Here is a 17,146-nt window from a genome sequence, read left to right as displayed (position 1 = left end):
TCAGCCTCCCAAAGTGCTAGGATTGCAGGTGTGAGCCACCTCACCCGGCCAGTGGGAGCTTTGAGAGGCCAGTGAAGGGACGTGGAGACCTGACTGGCCACGCCTCACTGTCTGCTGGATGCTGTGTGCAGCTCGTTCCCGTGCAGCTCGTTCCCTCCTCGCTGCCCTGAGGAGACAGGCTCAAGAGGAGCTGTCGTCTGCCTGAGTCTCACAGGAGGGCCTGAGCTGGGACCAAGTCCAGCGAGCGCACTCCGTATCCCAGCTGCTGTCTGCTACACCCCAGGCCTCCCAGGCCAGGGAGAGAGGAGAGGATGTGGGGTGAGCTCCGCCCCCGTCCCTCTGGACCGCCCTTGCCTGGAGAGAGGAGGCCGGAGGAACAGAGGCCCCAACAAGGGTGGGAACTGGCGGGAGACGGAGAGGAGACAGGTGCCTGTGATGCTCTATCCTTGCCCTCCGCAGTCCTCGGTTCCCCCACCCCGGCAGGCCCCTGGCCCCCCCACCCCACTCTCATCTGGCCTCCATGTGCTCGAGTCTGCACCTGAATACACACTCCCTGCCCATCTGTCTTGGGCTGTCAGAGGATCAATGGTGCTCCCAAGGCCCGGCCCAGCAGGGAGCTGGAGGGGAGTCCCTAACGAGAGCTAAGAAGGGGACCCTGGCCGGGGGGAGTGGAAAGCGGGGAGAAACCAGGCTGAGAATGGGGGCATGAGCCTGGGTCTGGCATTTTGTGGGAAAGACCCTTGGAAGGCCTGGTTCCCCAGTGGTGAGACCTGTCGCCTCCCTTGTGCAGGGCTCCCAGGCTGGTTTCCAAGTCTGTTTTGCCTCTGACTTTGGGGACCTGTCCCTTCCCCACTCTGGGCCTCAGTTTCCTTATTTGTGAATGTGAAGAGATTACACTACACTGGGATTGCACCTCAGGTGGACACAGGTTTCTAAAATCAGCAAGAGATCTCTCTTTATGAGCAAATATAAAATGCTCTCCAAAATATTAAGTGAAATAAAGCAAGATGCAGAGTAATATGTATATTTTGCTACCTTTTGTGTGCATATAACGCTAAAAGAAGATGTATGTATGCATTCACTCGTCCACACATAGGACATTTCTGGAAGGAAACAAGAAATGCTGGGACTAGGGACAGGGGAGAGGGGAGAGGACCATGGTGCTGGGGATCGGGTGGGAGGGAGACTTGCCTCGCCCTTTTGTACTGTTGGAATATGGGTCCATGCTCTTTGGTCCTTGGTCGAATAATAGTTACATCTAATGCAAAATATATCATCCTGCTAGGAAGTATGTGGGCAGGAAGTATAAAGAGAAACAGGATATTTACATCATCTCAATGTATCTCCCCGCAAGATGTTATTTAATTGCAGAGAAAAAACAGTAACTTCACAGTGGTGAACACTGTCAGACCCCACCTAACCGAGTGATCACAGTGAACATCGCCAGTAATGGGGCGAACTGACGTCGTATGCCCCGGACGGGAAGCTCCGTGAAGGACACAGCGTCACTTCCGTGGTGTTCTTGCCACAAGTGCCTGATCTGAATCTAATCATAAAGAAATAACAGGAAAATCCAAACGGAGGGACAGTCTACCAAACAACTGGCCTACACTCTTCAAAAGGTGTCACCGTAAAAGTCAAAGAAAAACGAAGGGACTCTTCCAGAGGAAGGAGACTAAAGAAACGTAAAAATTAAATACAATGTGTATCCTGGATTGGATCCTGGATTGGGGAAAAAAACAAGTTTTTTTGTTTATTGGCTGCAAAGGACAATAGTGGAACAATTGGCAAAATTTCAACAGGTCTACAGGACAGACAGTAGTAGTATATCAATGTTAATGTCTTGATTTTGTATCTGTACTGTGATTTTAGAGAAGTTCTTGTTTTTAGAAAATACACGTGGAATAATTAATTTAGAAGTAAAGAGCTGTCACAGCTGCAACTTACTTCCAACAGTTCAGACAAAAATGTGTGCAGAGGGAGAATGATAAAGCAAGGATAACAAAATGTTAATATTTAAGGAATCTGGGTGAAGAGTATACAGGAATTCTTTGCACTACTGTTGAGACTTTTCTGTAAGTCCGACGTCATTTCCAAAGAAAATGCCAGATACAGATATAGGTCACCAGCATAGGTACATAAACATGCGTGATGTTCAGGCGCTGGGCTAAACGCTTGGCACACATGATCAAATTTCATTCTTGCAACCACCCATGAGGGCACTGAGGCACAGAGTGGTTGAGAAACTTGCTTAAGGTCACACAGCTGGAAGAAGTGATGCCCAAGGACTCTTCTTCAGCAACATCCTATAGCTCAAAGAACAAAGGGTCTAGGATCAAAATTCTGCAATATGAATCCAGAGCTGTGAATTGTTTTCTCAGCACTGAGATTGTGCTGCTATTGGGAAATAGATCTGATGTCATTGTTCATCCTTTCACCCCCATATTCGTTCATCTGCCCGACCACATGTATCGAGCACCCACTGTCAGCCAGACACTGTAGCTACGAAGGTGGGTAGAAGCGGCATGATCCCTGTCCTTGTGGAGCACCCGCCACGTGCCAGCCTCTGGGTTCAGTATGGGGGCTACGGAGATGAGCCAGACCCGGTCCCTGCTCCCAGGAGCTCATGGGCCCCTAGGAGAGACCAGCGGTTGAGCTGAGCCAACCAGAAGAGAGATGTGCAAAGAAAGGGCTGTGGGAGCCCAGAGGAGTGGAAGACTGGAAAAGGAGGAAAGAGCCTTTAGGCTGGGTTTTGATGGATGTGTAGGAGTTCCTGAGATAGTGAAGGAAGGCAAGGGCATTTTCGACAGAGGAAACAGCACCAGCGAAGCCTCGAAGTTAGGATCAAGTGGGTTTCTGGGACAGGGTGTGGCCGGGGGTGACTGGGACACTGTGGGGAGGGTCAGGAATGAGCCTGGAGAAGTAGTAGGCCCAGCCAAGGAGGGGTCTCAGGGGCCGGGGGCTTGTTATAATCATGCCCTGGAGAGCCCAGCTAAGATTTTTTTCTTCTTCCCCTTCCTCCTCCTTTTTCATTTTTGCATCAGGTGCAGAGAGCTGGGTTAATCCCATTTCCCAAGTCATAGCTCACAGACATCACATCCTCCATTTTATTTTATTTTTCCTCTCAATCTCCTTTTCCCCCTACCCCCAGCCACCACGGGCACCCACTTGTATGGAACTGATACACAGTGGTGAAGGCAGCACGTGGTGACAGTGAAGCACAAGGATTCGGAATTGTACTGCCCGGATTTAAAACTGCGTCCACATCTTACCAGCTGTGTGACCTTGGGCTAGTTACTTAACCTCTCTGTGCCTCAGTTTCTTAATCTCCATAAAATACTGATAATAATGATGATAGTATCTACATCACAGGACAGTTATTAAGATTAAATGGATTATTATTTGAAAAACACTTAGAATAGTATAAGTATCTATTTAATAAATCTCAAACAAATAGCTGATGTGCTTAGATATCTTTGTATCCTTGTAGAAAGTTCTTATGCTGTAGCCTCTTTTCTGTCCATTCCCTCCTGCAAAGTACTCTAACCAGTCTTGTGGCTTTAGTTGCATGCCAGTGATGGTTTAAAGTGTGTCTCCAGTACAGGTCTCACCCTGAACTGCCGCCTCAACATCCCCATTAAGATGCCCAACCGCACCTCGGACCTAACCTGCCACTGTCCAAAACCTGCCCAGCCACGCTGCAGCTGGGCTGTGACTCCAGATCTCAACTTCTGGGTTCAGTCTCCAGAGCCCTTCTGGAAGGAGATGCCTCGCTACAGGGGGAGGGCTACGGGCTGCTGACACACACAGGACTCTGTAGAGTCTGGGGCTGGGGCAGGGGAGCCGAATGTGGGGAGGTAGGATGTCTTAAAACCATCAGGGCTGGGAGACAGGGAGTGGGGAAGTGGCAGAGCCTCGTGATGGGGACACCAGAATGCCCTGGCTGGCCAAGGGGCCCTCAAGAGAGCAGCTGCCTATCTTGCCTGTGTCTTCCTGGTCACCCTTGTCCTTAAACTTCCTCCTCCTCTGCCTCCCACAGCTGTGGGAGCCACTGAGGCAGGGTGGCCCCAGGGTTAGACAGTGAGCTCTGGATAGTTTCCCCTGGTTCAATTCCCAGCTCCCCCACTTGCTAGTCCTGTGACAAGTGGCTTAAGCTCTCTACCTCAGTTTACCCCTCTGTAAATAGAGGATGGTAATAGTGCCTATTTCCGAGGGTCGATGAGTGGCTGAAATGAGAAGATGCATGAGCCAGCTTAGAACAGGCCTGTTACATAAACGGTGGCCATTCTTTTCAAATAAAATCTAAGGCAGCTCCCAGGAGCTGAACTAAAGTCACCTGAAATGGATCTAGAGTTTCCACCGTGCAGATGGGAAACCCAAGGCCCAAAGTGAGGAAGCTGTTCTCAGCCATCCTCGATGCGACAGTTTTGATTGAGGGCTGTGTGCCAGGTGTGGGCCAGGTGTGGGCAAAGGTGGGAAGAAAACTGACTGCCCCTCCTGCCCTCATGGCCTCAGCCTCTAGCTGCAGCAAGGAATAGATAACGGGATGCTGACCACACAGAGTAGGTGCTGGAAAGAACAATGAGGCAATACCAACAGAGACCAGCCTGGGGGGCGTGTGAGGACAGAGTGCCCATTAGCTGGGGGCTCAGGAGTGTGACATTAGAGCTGAGACCTCCAAGGACAAGAGGTTGCCATGTGAAGAGGGGGCGAGGGCGGCTGGATGTCACCAGCACTGTTGTGGCAAAAACCAGAAACGACCCAAATGTTCATCAACGTGGCCTTTGCGATGACATGTGGTGCATATAACGTGGTGCTGGCCGGCAGGGCAAGGGAATGGCAGCTGCGTCCTCAACACAGACGGTGTCCCGCACACGCCGTGGAAGGAAGAAAGCACGTGGATAGGATGCATATAATCCACATGATATGCATGTATTACACAGTGGGCATTTCTACGCATTTTTAAGAATGAAACATAGTCCCATGTATTGTGTAAAGATTTATAATATGTAGTAAAAGGTGAAACATTCACGGGAATAATAAATATCAGGACAGTGGTTTCTTTGAGGTGCAAAAGAGGATTGCTGCTGTCAGGAAGCGATACCTTCTGTATTGACTCTCTCTCGTGCATAACAAATCGTCCCAAAACATAGTGTCCTAAAGCAATGATAGTCATTTATTATATCTCACAGTTTTGGGGGGCCAGGAATTTGGGAGTGGTTTAGCCAGGTGGTTCTGGTCCTCGAAGAGGTTGCATTCAGATGTCAACTGGGGTGGGAGTTGGGAGCGGGGGTGGGCTGAAGAATTTGCTGCCAAGCCAGAGGGGGCTCATTTGCATGGCCGGCAGATTGGTGCTGGTTGTTGGTCAGGGACCGGGAGGAGGGAGGAGGGACTAAGTTCCTCTCCACATGGGCCTCTCCGTGCGGCCTGGGTTCCATAGCAACATGGTGGTTGGATTCCAAAAGTGAGCACTGAGAGACAGACAGACAGACATCTAGGCAGAAGCTGTAACCTTTTTATGACCTAGCCTCAAACCTTCCTTCCACCACATTCTCTTCACTAGATGTGCGTCACCAAGCCCAGCCCACACTCGCAGGTGGGGAGAATTAGACTCTGCTTTTTTTTTTTTTTTTTGAGACAGAGTCTCACTGTGTTGCCCTGGCTAGAGTGCCATGGCGTCAGCCTAGCTCACAGCAACCTCAAACTCCTGGGCTCAAGCGATCCTCCTGCCTCAGCCTCCCGAGTAGCTAGGACTACAGGCATGCGCCACCATGCCCGGCTAATTTTTTCTATATATTTTTAGTTGTCCGATTAATTTCTTTCTATTTTTAGTGGAGATGGAGTCTCACTATTGCTCAGGCTGGTCTCGAACTCCTGAGCTCAAAGGATCTGCCCGCCTCGGCCTCCCAGAGTGCTAGGATTACAGGTGTGAGCCACCGTGCCCGGCCTAGACTCTGCTTTCTGAAGGGAGGAGTGTCAAAGAATTTGTGGACACATCTAAAACCACTACACCTTCTTGTATTTGAAAATTTTTATTCCTTAAACTGGGTGGTGGGTACGTGGGGTTTTATTCTATTTTTCTCTGTATTTGTTTGTGTGTTTAATAACAGGGGGATATGAGGAGTTGGGGCAGTGTTCCAGGCGGAAGGAAGGAGAGAGTTGACAGTGAGTGGTGGGTGAGGACAAGGGCAGCAGCTGAGGTGGGCAGAGGGATGGGCAGTGCCCAACCGGCTTGTCGGCTGAGGTCACATCATGGGTGGGGCAGAATCAGGACCCTGAGCATCTCGTGGGTAGGGCAGGCTCCCTGTCCCCTCTGAGCCCCAGCACTTGGCATAGGCCTGGCCTGGAGGAGGGGGTCCCATTGTTAGTGGCAATTCCTCCTCTGAGCACAGCTCCTGGGTGCCTGCTCTTCCAAAGTGCCATCTACTCCTGACCCCTGACACCTGGATCTCTCCCCCAAAGCACCCACTTGTATCAGGATACCTTGGATATCCTTCCACAGATATACCACTTGCTTATAAACACATGTGCAAATACACACACTTCCATTCTCCCCCAAATGGAAGCCTGTCATACACACTCTTCTACATCTTTTCCATCCCTTATCAACATACTTCGGAGTTCCTTCCATGCTAGTACGCAGCAAGCTCCCCCATTCACTTTTATGGCTTTGTTGTACTCCATCACGTGGTCATGCTATAATTTATTTAGCCAAGCCCCTATTTGCAGACATTTATTTTGTTTGCCTTTGTAATCTTTTATACTTCAACTGTAGAGAGTTGAGTTTACAAAAACCTCAGCCCATGGCAGATTATCGGCACTGACCCTTGCACACCCTCCTTTGTTTTATCTCTCCCTAGTTATTCTCTTTTGTCCCATTTCCCCTTCCCATTTTCTGCACCTCTGTAGACCCATTCTATGTGTGTTCTGTGGTGTGTAAGTCTTCTTGTGGAACATGACACAATTGTATACATGGCTTGTTCTGTGGCTTCTAATTGCTGGCTACGGCTCCTTGCATCCACCACATGTTCCTCTCTACCACCCCACTTAGGGACACCTGGGTGGCCTCGAACTCCCTGCTGCCACAACAACATGGCCATGTCCTCTACGGGATATAATGAGAATACTGTAAGACATATAGCCAGTATGCAGGAGTGCAATTGCTGAATCATAGTGTATATGTACTCTGGTTGTCTTTTGTACCACAATAAACTACCCTTGACCTAGAGACTTAAAACAACCACTTTGTTTTGTTCATGACTTTGTGGGTGAGGCATTTAGGAAGGGCTCAGCTGCGTGGCTCATATGGTATCAGCTGAGACAGCTGGGGCTAGAGGTTCCCTTTCAAGATGGCTTCTTCAGCCGGGCGTGGTGGTGCACACCTGTATGTAGTCCCAGCTATTGGGGAGGCTGAGACAGGAGGATTGCTTGAGCCCAGGGGTTCGAGGCTGCTGTGAGCTATGATCATAACACTGCACTCCAGCCTGGGCAACAGAGCAAGACAGCTTCTTCACTCACGTCTGCAGCTTTCATGCTCCTGGGCACTCTCTCTGTCACGTAGTATCTCATTTACAGGACTCCTCTCCATGGTTAGCTGGGCTTCCTCACTGCATGGCAGTCTCAGGGTGGTTGGACTTCGTTCATGGCAGCTAACTCCTCCCCAGGTGATTGTTGTGAGAAAGGGGAAGGAGAAGCTGCCAGTCTTTTAAGGCCTGGGCCTGGACACTGACACAGCACCACTCCCACCACAGACATTGGTCAAAGCAGTCACAGGCCAGCCCAGATTCAGAGATCAGGTACATAGACCCACCTCTCAATGGGAGGAGTGTCAAAGAACTGGGGGTCATCATTTATATACCTCAGTAGACACATTTAACTTGACAGATGGCAGCTCCAGTCCACACCCCAGCACTGCCTCCACATCCCCACCCACACTTGGCCCTGTCTGGCCTGTTCGGTTCCCCCTTCACACCACTGTAAACATTCTTTGAGATGGTTCATTTCACACATGTGCAAGTATAAATCTAAGACAAAGCCCCAGAAGCAGATACACTAGGTCAAAGGCATGTGCATTTGCAATATGCAACATATCACCAGCCCTTCGATAAACTCTGAGTCCCATCTCCTCAAAACAGATCTGGAACTTCTCACCACCTCCACTCCTACCACCCAGTCCAAGCACCCCTTCCCTGGGCTTCCAGCTTCTGCCCTGGCCCCCACAGTCCATTCCCCATAGGGCAGCCACAGGGGTCCTCTCAAATCTCAAGTCTGAGTCTCAGTAACTTGAATTGACCCAAACATACTGTCAGATTCGTATCCTTTAAGTTCATTCTTCCCCCTGCTCAAGAACTTTCAAGGACTCCCTATTACCTTGCTTGGTGCATCTCAAACTGGAATCCAAGACCTTTTAATACCAGGACCCAGTGTTTCTTCAATTCTTCTGGAAAGAAGTTCACAAATAACATTTTCTCAAGGTTAAGTTTTTCTCTTATCCATTTTTCATAAGTTATTAGCACGGGCTCCCACTTAACTAAAAAATGACTAAGAGATAAAAGGAGATATCTCACAAACAACGAGTTCCCTGGTTGGGGCTTCTCATGGTGTAATGAAACTAATCCCAACTCAGGACCAATAAACATGACAACCGATGGCTTGAACCAAGTTTTTCCTCCTGGCTGAGCCTCAGTTTACCCATTGTGGAACGAAGATAATAGCACTCTCTCAAATGGTATGCTGGGTAGTTTAACTCACTCAGTCCTCATGGTGACTGCAAGAGGTGGGTACTATTATTATTCTCCTTTTTCAGATAAGGAAACTGAAGGCATAGAGCAATAAAGGAATGTGTCTAAGTTTCCACGTCTGGGGAGTGGTACGGTCTGGATTTGAACTCCCCTTCCCCACCAACACACACACACACACACACACAGGGCTGGCTTCAAGGTGTTTACTCTTGTGGCACATGTTAGGGAAGGGATGTGCTCACAGGTATGGCCTTTCTCAGGGTGCGGGGGGGGTGGTCTTGCGTGCGGGAAACAGTCTCTGACAGGATGGGGATATACACAAAGGCACAGGGCTGAACCTGTGTTGTGTCAAGTCCGCCGTCCCCTCTGGGGTGTGAACTGAGGCTCCTGGGCTCCCAAATAGCTTCTCAATAAACGTCTGATGCTCTATCGTTGTAATAGTTACCGTTCAGGACAGCTGACATCTATTGCACATTTACTGGATGCTAAGAATTTTCTTTGCATATTGAATCCCTCAACAGCCCTAGGAAGTTAGTGACTCCCATTAGCCCCATTTGACAGATGAAGACACAGAGCTCAGTGGCAGAGCTGGGATTTGTTCCCGGTGCCTCTGCCCACTAACAGGTCCTTAGAGCATCTCTGTTTACAAAGGGCTTGCACGCATTGTCTCACTCGATTTCACGAGGAAATCAAGGTGCAGTGCTCTGTGCAAGGCCATACACAGCTCTTTGCAACAAACCTGTCTGCTTTGCCTCCCCCATGGCGTCCAGGATGTCACAGCTGGAAGAGACCCGATTTATAGCACAGGAAGAAGCAAGTCAAGGCCTCTGGGGCACTGGGCAGGGTTCTCAGGCAGTTGCCCAGAGATCCTGTTTACTGGCAGGGTCGGAGGCACGCAAGACCAGGAAGGAGGGAGGCCTGGAGTCACCCCCGTTTGCATCATCAAAGCCTCGTCCTGCACCCTCCCATCCCCAGGGCTCCCCAGAGGAGCAGCAAGCTCTCACTTCCATGGAATGTCCTCCAGCCCTGGCCACACTGGCTCAACCTGGCCTCTCCGCTCCTGCCCCTTCCCAACCCCCTCTGCTTGCCCACACAGATAGCCCAGGAAAGGCAGCTGCCTCTTCTGGGCTCCTTCAGCTCATTCATTCATTCGGCAAACCACCATCGAGTGTCAGGTACTGAGAGAGGCATGGGGACTACATTAGACAGTAAATAAAGATTCCTGCCTGGTGGTGCTGGCACTCTGGGGTGGGGGAGTGAGGGAGGGTAGAGAAGAGACAATAAATAATAAACACAATAAGCAAAGTGCACAGCATGTTAGGCAGTTATAAGGGCCATGGCAAAAAGAAAAAGAGAGCAAGTCAAGTGGTTTGGGAGCAGGGAGAGAGGACTGTGGCGTTGAATGGGGCAGACAGGGAAGGCCTCACTGACAAAGCGATACCTGAGCAGAGACTTGAACAAAATGAGGGACTGAACCCAGCAACACCTGGAGAAAGACCAGGTGCAAGGCAAGTGCAAGGGTCCTGAGGCAGGGAATGTCTGGCAATGGAGAAGTAGCAAGGCGGCCAGTGTGGCTGGCGAGGAGTCAGCGAGGGGAGAGGGTAGGAGATGGGACAGAGAGGCAATGGGCTGGGAGAGGGCCAAGTTCACAGGGGCTGTGGCCATTGTCAGGATTTCTTTTTGCTCTTAGTGAGCTGGCAGCCAACGGAGGGTTTTGAGTAGAGGAGAGACATGGTCTGATTTATGCATTAAAAAGACTTCTCTGGCTGCAGAGGGGAGAGGGAGGAAGCAGGGATTCCTGCGAGTAGACGGCTGCAGTAATCCTGGCTGGAGATAAAGTGATGTGCCCAGGACAATAGACTGTCTCAGTTACCATTGCTGTGTAACAAACAACCCCAAGACTCAACGCCTTAAAGCAACAACCATCTTATTATGCTCATGAAGTTGGGCCAGGCATGATGGAGATGGCTTGCCTTTGCTCCATGGCCTCTTGGACCACAGCTGGGAGGACTCGAAGGCTGGGTATGAATCAACAACTGAGGGCTGGAATCATCTGGAAGCCCAAACCGGGATGGCTTGAAGATAGGAATTGCCTACACATGGCCTCCCCATGTGGCCCGGCCTTCCTCACAGCGTGGTGGTCCCAGAGCATTTGGACCTCTTACACAGCAGCTCAGGGCTCCAAGAACAGGGGTGCCGGGGAACAGCCTCAGAGGTCACACGGAGTCACTTCTGCCATATTCTATGGGTTAAAGCCATCGCGAGCCCACTCAGACTCAAGTAGAAGACTTGGACCCCACTCCTCAGGAGCCATGTTCTAAAACCACCACATGCATTAGAATCTTCAAGGCAAATCGGAAGTTTCTGGTGTTGGCTGATGCAGGAGGCACAGGGGAGAATCAGCACTGGCTCTGCTCACCCGGGGCTCACAGCCCAGTAACCAAAACAGACAGCAACCTGCTAGGGGTCTGGGCCCCAGAGCGGTGTCCCACAGCCCAGCTTGCTAGTTAGGGCAGGCTTCCTGGAGGAGGTGACACGTGAGGTGAGTCTTAAAGAATGAGGGCATCAAGCCAAGCGAAAAGGGAGAGGGCATCCCAGGACAAGGAGGACTAGGAACTTTCGTTAAGGGGGACAGGAGAGGTGGTTCTGGCACCAGCTGTCTGGGTTCAATCCTGCATCACCCCTTCTAGTGAGCGACATTGGACAGGCCATCTCCCCTCTCTGAGCCGTGGTTTATTCACCTGTGAAATGGGGGCGATGATGCTTGCACTGCCTTCAGGGGAGGAAATGCACGCAAGGTGCCTGCTAGATGGAGCCCAGGATGCCAGCTCTGATTAGGAAATTCCACGTGGTGGTCATCTCGCTCAGCCTCCCTGGTTGCACAGATGAGGAAATGGGCTGAGACTCGACCAGTGTCACCCAGCATGACAGAGGGAACCTGCATCACACACCAGTGACGCGCCACAGCCTGACCTCGTCCTGTTGCCTCCTACTCCTCATCTCCTAAGTCCCCCTTGAAAAAGGTGGAGAGGGGGTGTCACTTCTTCCTTGTACATACCCCCACCCTGCCTCTCCCTGCTCCCTCCCCCCATGCCATCCCCACCACCAAGGAATCCTGTGAGGCCTGCAGCGGGGATCACGCGGCCTGAGCTGGGGCCTCGAGGTGGAGGTGGTCTCTGCTCTGATAAGGGGCCACACTGTGCCCCGCCCGGCCTGCATTCTCCATGTCCCTGTTGAGCAGGAATTCCTCAGTCCAGCATGGAGTTCCGGGGGATTTTATGGGCCAGCCACAAGCAGACAAATGGAGAAGAAAAACATCCCTCCGGAGCCCTGCTCAGCTCTCAAAATCTGATTTCCGCTCAGCCGGAAGGAGGCTGGGCTGCTTTAACCCTCTGCGGGAGGTGACCAGGGGTCTGATTCAAGATCCTCCCTGCTCCACGCCCTGCCTCCCCATCGCACAGACTCGGTTCCCTCCCCAACAGCTCCTACTCTGCCCTCCACCCGCCCTGGTGCTCCCAGCCCGCTTGGCAGAACGGCCTCAAAGTCCCCAGATCCCAGTTTATGATCTTCATCAAAGCGTCCACTTGCCGTGAGCCTACTGTGTGCCCGGCACCAGGCCGAGCGCCTTATGAGCACGGGCGCCAGGCAAGTCTGGAAAGCAGGGTGGGAAAGCATTCGGCGTGGGGCTGAGACAGGACCAGCTGTGAGATCCAGCCCTGCCTGGAAGCTCTTGAGCAAAGTCCCTGAACCTTGTTGGGTCTGAGGGTGCCCATCCGCAAAACGGACTTAATGATAGGATCTATCTCGTAGGGTAGTTGCGAGTGTTAAACGAGATCAGGTATGTGAAGTGTCCGGCATGTAGCCCTGTACAATGTAGTTATTGTCCTCGAGACTACCCCTTTTCTCCGCAAACCCGACAGCGTGGACCTCGTCACCCACACCTTACAAAGCAGAGAAGCGAGGCTCTTGGGCACCCCTTCACTTGCTCTGTGTCTCTCTTTCTCCAATTATTAAGACTGCAAGCCCCGAACTTACCAAATAACAGTCAATGCTTATTATTCGCCGATTCTATATTTGTGACTCACCTACTCGCTAAAACTTATTTGTAGCCCCCAAATCAATACTTGCCAGAACTTTCATGATCACTGATGGATATGCCAGGAGTCATGACAAACTGGAGCCACCTGATGCACGTGGTTCCAGCTGAGGTCAAACAAGTTAGCGGACGCGCTGCCTTGTTTCAGCCCGCATGCCGTCAACGAGCGTCCTCTTTGCAATCTATTTAGCGCCACATTTGACAAATTGTTGTGCCTTTTTGGTGACTTTGCAGTTTAAAATGGCCCCCCAAGTGTAGTGCTGAAGTGCTGTCTAGTGTTCCTAAGCACAAGCAGGCTGTGACGTGCCTTACAGAGAAGACAATGTGAGTTAGATGGGCATTGTTCAGGCACGAGGTATAGAGCTGTTGGTGGTGAGTTCGGTGTGAATGAATCAACAACATATATTAAACAGGGTGTCTTTCAACAGTCACACACATAAAACAAGCTTATGTATCGGTGCGTTGATGAAAATGTGACCAGAGAGGTTCACAGGAACCCAACCCTGTATTTCCCCTAAGAGCAACGGTCCAATATTTGCTAATTCAGTGTTTACAGTGACTTTCTAGAATATCATTACAGCAAATAATGAGATTGACTGTACTTTCAGGGATTTGGTATTTTATGTATGAAAACAATATCTGGGAGGCATTGCAGCGAGCTCCAGTTACCATTAACATTGCTGTGTGACAAATTACCCCACAAGTTGGTGTCTTAAAACCACCATTTTCTTATGCTCACGGATTCTGTAGTTCGGGATTCAGAATGGGCACAGCAGCGAAGGCTTGTCACTGCTCCACGATGTCTGGGGCTTCCACTGGGAACACTCAAGAGTCGGGGGGACCAAGGGCTGGGGCTGGAATCATGGGAAAGCATCTTCACTCACATATCTGTTCCTTGAGCTGGGGGACTGAAAGAGTAGGACTGCTAATCGGAAGCACTTGCCCGTGGCCTCTTGAGTGGCCTGGCTTCCTCACAGGACGGCGGCCTCAGGGCATCAAACTTGTTCCGTGGCAACTCTGAGCTCCAAGCAGGAGGGTTCCAGCGAACAAGGCAGGAGCCGCGTCATCTTTTATGACCAGCTTCAGAAGTCACACAGGGGCACTTCTGTCAAGTTCAATTGGTAAAAGCAGCCACAAGCCTGCTCAGACTCAAAGGGACAGGGCCCAGACCCCACCCAGATCTTGATGGGAAGAGCGGAGGTCATGTTTTTAAACCATCACAACTGTTAACACAGACCTAAGAAAATGAGAGACCCAAGTCCAAATCTTGACTCTGTCACTCTCCTAGCTAGGTGACCCTGGATGAGCTTCTTAACTCCTCAGGACTCAATGTCCCCTTCCGTAACGTGATGATAATTACAGCACCCAGTGTCTACGATGGTGAGAATGACATGAGACACTGGGTGTAAAGCAGTTAGTTCAGTGCCTGGCACACAGTATGCTGTAGACGGTCATGGCGTGAACGTTATTCATTGTGAGACCTGGATGTATTGATCATGGCTTGCATTTGGCTACATGTAACTGAAACCTAATATAGTGCCTTTACCAAATCAGAGTATTTTTTTTATTTTTTTCAAGAGGCTGGGGACTACTGTCACTGCTCAAAGAAATCATCGAGGATCCAAATACTCTGGCTTTTCATTCAGCCATCCTTAGCATGTGACTGTTGTCTTCATCGCTCAAATTGGCTGCTATACCTCCAAGAATTGCATCTCCATTCCAGGCAGGAAGAAGGTGAAGGGTAAAAGGCAAAAGCCTTCTCAGGAGACCTTGTCATCTCATTTGGGGAAGCAGGCCCTCCCTAGGAACTTCTATTTTCATCCCATTGGCTAGAATGAGCCACATGGCCACTCCTGGCTGCAAGGAAGGCTGAGAAGAGGAGCATTTATAGCGAGGCCCACTGCTGCCCTAGACAAATCAGGGTTGATAAGGAGGAGGGACGGATATTGTATAGGCAGATAGCAGCGTCTGCATGCCAACCCAGGAGAGCGACCCACAAATGCACCTGTTGTGCCAACACTGTCATTGGCCACAGAGGATAGAGTGAAACAATTTCATCATGGGGCGCCCTTATTTAAGGTAACTGAGATTCCCTAAACTTGATCCAGGCCACCTCCCTCAGGAAGCTTTCCCAGATTTCTCTGTCTCTAATCTCACTCTTGCTCTGAAATCCTATTCTCTTAGGCTGGACTACCAAAGCTGGAACTGGGGGTAATACAGTCTGCCAAGGTCAGAGTTCCCTGCACTCCCCATACTGTGTAGCCTGCAGGGGAAAGGAGAACTGCCCATGGGCATAGTCGGCAGCTGAGCTTGGGTTGGGGCCTGGGTACCTGACACTCACCTTGAGGATTTTCAACAGGACTCCTTGAGTTTTCAAAGCACTCCTTAAATGATGGTTTTATTTAACATCATCTTGATCTTCTACGTCACCTTGGTGACTCTATCACACCTGGAACTTGTGTCAGGGTAACCTGAGCCAGATGGGTACCTGGACAGGATAAATAATTTAGCACTTCCTTCAACTTGATAGTCTTTAAGGATCAGCCCAACATTTCCTTAGAGGTACAGCGCTGACGGAGGGCACACACGGCAGCGTCAGCCTCCTCTCTATTTTTGAGCAATTCCATTCTGGCTTCAAACTTGCATCCACTACCCATCAAAACCAGAGCTCTGCAACTAACTAGGCCCACTGTCTCTGGAGCAGAGTTTTGTGAGCATCTGGGCTTAAACTACCTTGGGGAAGGGTCCTTCCCTCTCATCTCCACCAGAAGCAACTTATCAAAGAATTTCTGTCCACTTGCTAGCTTTGGCAAATTACTTAACCTTTCTGTCCCTTAGTCTACTTATCTGTAAAATGGGAATATTAGTAGTACTTAGCTCATGAGGCTATAACTGAGGATTAAATGAGAAAGTGCTTAGAAGAGTGCCTGGCATATAGTAACCCCTCAATAATATTATCATTTCAATATATGAGGTCCCTGTGTAAGTGGGCTGAGAATGTGGCAGGACCCCCTCCCCACTCCCAGCGACAAGGCCTAGAACAGAGTCAACACTGCTCAGCCCTTTCCTAGGCGGTGGCTGGGGCCAGCCCCTAACAACGATAGCACAGACTCCTCTCAGGTATTCAGCACTCGCCATGTGCCAGACCCAGTTTTGTTGGCATAAACTCACAGAACCATCACCAGCCCTGGGAATGGGTACTATTTTTATCCCCAGTTTTCAGAGCAGGAAACTGAGACTCCAGGAGGCAGCAAACCTTGGAACTGGAGCTGGGTCTCTCTGATGCCTGGCTTGCTCCCACTACATTGTCCTGAAATTCTTTGTTTACGGCTTGCTTTCCCCTCTTGGCTGCAGGAGGCACGCCTCAGTCTCATTCATGGTTTTATTATACTCCCAGGTTCCCATGTGTCTAAACCTGCCTAAGGAGCGAATGAATGAATGAGCCTACCAGGCAAGCCCCTGCTCCGCCTTCCGGGCCCAGATCACACGCTGTTTGGCATCTCCAGGGCAAGCTGGAATTGGGAGGGGGCTGGACAGAGGAATTTCCAGCCTCTGGAGGGTCAGGAGCAGAGGGTAGGGGGAGAAAGGGGAGAAAGCGAAAGTGAAGGGAGCCGGGAGCCCCTGTGAGGAGGCGCAGACAGGGAAGGAAATCTCCCGGGTAATAATTCATCGCTCAGGAAGCAGCAGCCTGGCCTGGGGCTGTGTGTGGGACTGGCCAGGCGGGGAGGGGGCTGTGCAGGCTGCTTCTCCTCCTTCCCAAAGCCCAGCCTGGCCAGGGTCACGGTCAAATGATGGAGGGGGTGGGGATCCAGGTGCGAGAACAGATGCTCCCGAATACCATGGGTCCTGAAGACTTAAGGGGCTCCTCTCCCAACAGCTACAGGAAACCCCTCAATCCCTCTCCACGCTGCCCCCCCAATCTGGCCTGGGTCAGTGAAGCCTGGAAAGCACAGCATGGCAGAGCCAGGAGGCATCTTCAAGAAAGCTGAGGCCCAAAGGAGCCAAAATGTACCTAGAAGCCTTTCAGCTCCACTCTCTGTGCTCTCTCTGCTGCACTGGCTTACATTTGGGCTGAAGAGAGAAGGCCAAGTGGATGTTGGCTTAGCTGGTGCCCCGGATGGAGCTGGGAAGCAGGCCTGAGTGAGATGGGGTCCCTAGCAGCCATCATCAGCTCAGCGATTCTTCCCAGTGCCTCTGAGGAGAAGGACGTAACAGCCTGAGCAATCTAAGGTTTCTGGAAGGAAGGAAGGCATTGAGGAAAGACAGCCTGTGTGTGCTGATGTGGGGGGTGGGAGGTGAGAGTCTAAGA

Source organism: Propithecus coquereli, unplaced genomic scaffold, assembly GCF_000956105.1.
Source record: "Propithecus coquereli isolate 6110/MARCELLA unplaced genomic scaffold, Pcoq_1.0 Scaffold122, whole genome shotgun sequence".
Classification (NCBI taxonomy): Eukaryota; Metazoa; Chordata; class Mammalia; order Primates; family Indriidae; genus Propithecus; species Propithecus coquereli.
Note: the sequence above shows the minus strand (reverse complement) of the source record.